Raw genomic sequence first — 3,918 nt, forward strand, 5'->3', positions numbered from 1 at the left:
ATATTCTTAAGGTACTAAGGTACTACTAGTCAAGTTGTAATATTGAATGTAATACATTGTAATCCGCATTTATAATATTAAGTTATACTTATCCTTATCCTATTAAGAGATGCTGGTTATCCTGCACATTATCTATTTGTTATAAGTGTTTTCTCCATCTCATGTCTCTTTCTGTTCTATTTATGAAGCATTTTTAGATGTGCTGCATTTGCCCAGTGTTGTTTTATATTATGTAATTATTTTGTGCTGATGTGTATATTCTAGAATAATATTAGTGTGTAAAACTGACAAATTTTCTGTGACGTCAGTCCTGGAAAGCTGTAAGAGGAGTTTTTGAATGTAATCAGATTTTTTTCAAGTTTCCAAATCTGATCCCATTCAGAAATAATTATATCTGCCTACAGAACATATCAGAAGATTTCTCTGATCACTCAACTTCAGAGATCCGTTCAAGATCGACATGTTTTAAAACATGTTTTAGAAATGTCATCATGATGCTGATTTTTGTGCCGTAAATGTTACAAAGAAACTATCATGCCAGAGCTGAAGTACTGAAATGGCCTGTCAAAAATCACCCATAAAATCTTGTAACACAACCTCAGTAAGATGCAATAATTGTGTGCCTTGTGATATCTTCAGACTTTTTTTTTTTAAACTGTGCACCAGCCTATGAAGTTGAGCCTATATGAATGACTATTTTACAATAGAAATGAACTTGTAAGATCTCTGTTCATGTGATATATGCCATTAAAACAAGTGAGAATGGCTGATCTGTTCATTTGTTTGTCGTGATTTTAGAGCTTGTTATCAGAAATAACTGAACTAAACTACTACTGAATCATTTGCAGTGTTGGGGGTAACACATTACAAGTAACTTAAGTTATACGAAATCAGATGCGTAACAAGTAACACATTACTTTTAAATTTACAACAAATTATCTGAGTCACTTTGTTTTCCATTTATTGCCCTCCTGTCCTTGTTTTGAGAGGAATCGGAAGTAAGTGCAGAGCCATTGTGTGTGCTGTAATGCCTACTGTAGTTCCAGACTAAAGGTCAACATGCATTTAACTTTTTTAAAGGGATAGTTCACCCAAAAATGAAAATTTGATGTTTATCTGCTTACCCCCAGGGCATCCAAGATGTAGGTGACTTTGTTTCTTCAGTAGAACACAAACAAAGATGTTTAACTCAAACCGTTGCAATCTGTCAGTCATATATTGTAAATGAATGGTACCCACAGCTTTGAGTCAAAAAAACATACACAAACAAAACCAAATTAAACCCTGCGCCTCGTGACGATACATTGATGCTTACTACTATATAAAGTATTATATATACAGCTTACTACTGTATATATTATAATAATTTTGTACATCTCACACCTGATAAACAGGTTAAAAAAAATATCACAGCACATTGAAGGAGAGACACAAGCTTTATCTAGAGACTAATGTGTTATTGATTCATGGATACAGATAAGATAACACAACACACTGTACAATTCGGACGACTTTGAATGAACCAGAATTCAAAAGTAGTAGATTTTTCATCATTTTTGTCACTTTGAAGGATAAATCTTTATAAAAGGACTAATAAGGCAACAAGAAAAAAGCATTTGAACTGCGTTGGGGAAATATTTATTTTATTCCTAACTGAACAGCCACCATATACTTTGGTCTTCAGCATTGTGTATGCTATTGTGTCCATTAAGAACTGTATATTAGATTACAGCAACAGGTTACACATACAATTAACTTACCAACCAGATGCCACAAGCAGAAGAAAACAAACAAGTGAACCATTTTTCAATAAGATGGCTCCAACTTACACTGTATCGAAGAAAAAACAACAAGTAATTAAAATGTTTACAGTATAGCTGAGGGGAAAGTACTGGTAACCAAGGCTTCGTGATTTTTAACAAGCCGACTTTCTTCCTTGTCAGAAACTCAAAATTGCAAAAATACAGGTCATGTCAATGTGGCAAAAAATGATCCAAGTGTTGTGAAAATTATGGTGAAATTGGAAACTATCCTATATTGGAACCATTCTAAACAACTTCATAAACTGAAAACTCACAAACTAAAGAGCAGTTCATCCCAACCCTGTATTTTTCTTACTACTATTATGTCCAAAAAGTAACATAAAAGTAGACCTTACAATTCATACAGTAGTCATATGATACCTTTATATGAGGAACAGGGCATAATTTAAGTCATCATTCACTGATAATGTGATACAGCTCATAAATCTCAAGGGTAGTGGTGAAAAGGTGAAAAAAAAATAGTGGTAGATACTGTTTGCAAGAAATATATCATCTTAAATGAGCCATGATTGGTTGTGAGATGAGTCAAGGCCAATATAGTGTGACATGAGGTGCCATGTTTGAATGATGATATTTGAACATTATATGGACTACTTTAATGATGATTTTATGGCCTTTTTTGTCTTATTGGGGCTTGACATTTTAAATCAGCATTAACTTTCACCGAATGGTGAAAAGCATAACTGTGAGTATGATGACAGAATTTTTATTTTTGGATGAACTATTTAACCTTTTCTTCACATAGATAAACTGCAGAAATATGGTGATGTTTAATCATTTTATAATGTGAGAAGTTAATAAAATAAGAATGTAAACGACAGGACAAATAACATCTCTACTCACCATAGATCAGGTGCATCTAATTATGAAAAATGAAATGAAATGAAAAAGGGATAGTTCACCCAAAAATAAATATTTGCTGTTAACGTGCTCACCCCTATAGGCCATCCGAGATGTAGGTGACTTTTTTTCTTCAGTAAAACAGTAAAGAAGATTTAGATAAACATTATTACCTGTAATCCAGAGCCTCAGGCAAATCATGCAATCATATAATGTATACAGAATTATATTATTAAAGCATGACCGTGATATCTGTAACATTCTTAATGCACAAGTAGTTCCAGAAGCACTTGCACACAGATAATCGTGCACACACTGATACATCCACGCAGGAGCACAGAAACTTGACAATGCTGCCCTGTGACGTTTATCAACAAAATAGCTCTGCTACTAGAAAACTTTTTTATTTTGTATGTGTCTAAATGGAATTATATATATAATATTATATACATACACATACAGCATAATTTATATTGAATATTTATAATAATATTTATATTTCTCAGCAATCTTCATTAATATATGAATGGTTTATCTGATATTAAATATAATGATTTAAAATGTTAAATGCCTGTTAAGATATGTTGTTGCATGTTTGCCATTTATTTATTCATGTATATTATTCATGTTCCTTTTTCATTTTGCAGGAAAAAGTGAGATGTGCTTTTCCTAATGTGGACACAAGATCCCTGAGAGAGTCTGCTTGCAACAAGTAAGTAAATAAATTTTATTTATATAGCACATTTCAACATAGCAAAGCTATCCAAAGTGCTTAACAATGTAAAATCAAATTAAAAGAGAAAAGGAAACACAGAAAAGAATAAAAAATAAAATAAAATAAAAATAAATAAAAAAAAAGACAATAACACAACAATGAAATGAAATTAAAATGCTAAGGAGAAATGATACGTTTTCAACCTCGATTTAAAAATGGTAATGGAAGGTGCAAGGTGGCAGTCTAAAGGCAATTGGTTCCACAGACGGGGGGGCAGTGACTGAAAAGGCTCTGTCACCTTTAGTTTTCAAATGGGAACGAGGGACAGATAAAAGAGCCCTGTCAGTGGATCTTAAAAGTCTGGTCGATGACAAAGGGATAATAAGGTCTTTAAGATAAGATGGAGCTTGATTGTTTAGAGCTTTAAAAACAAACAACAGAATCTTAAACTGAACTCTAAAATGAACCGGAAGCCAGTGAAGCGAAGCTAAAATTGGAGTAACATGGTCATATTTCTTTGCCCCAGTCAGCAGCCTTGCA

Source organism: Sinocyclocheilus rhinocerous, unplaced genomic scaffold (genome assembly GCF_001515625.1).
Source record: "Sinocyclocheilus rhinocerous isolate Xijiao unplaced genomic scaffold, SAMN03320098_v1.1 scaffold1316, whole genome shotgun sequence".
NCBI lineage: Eukaryota > Metazoa > Chordata > Actinopteri > Cypriniformes > Cyprinidae > Sinocyclocheilus > Sinocyclocheilus rhinocerous.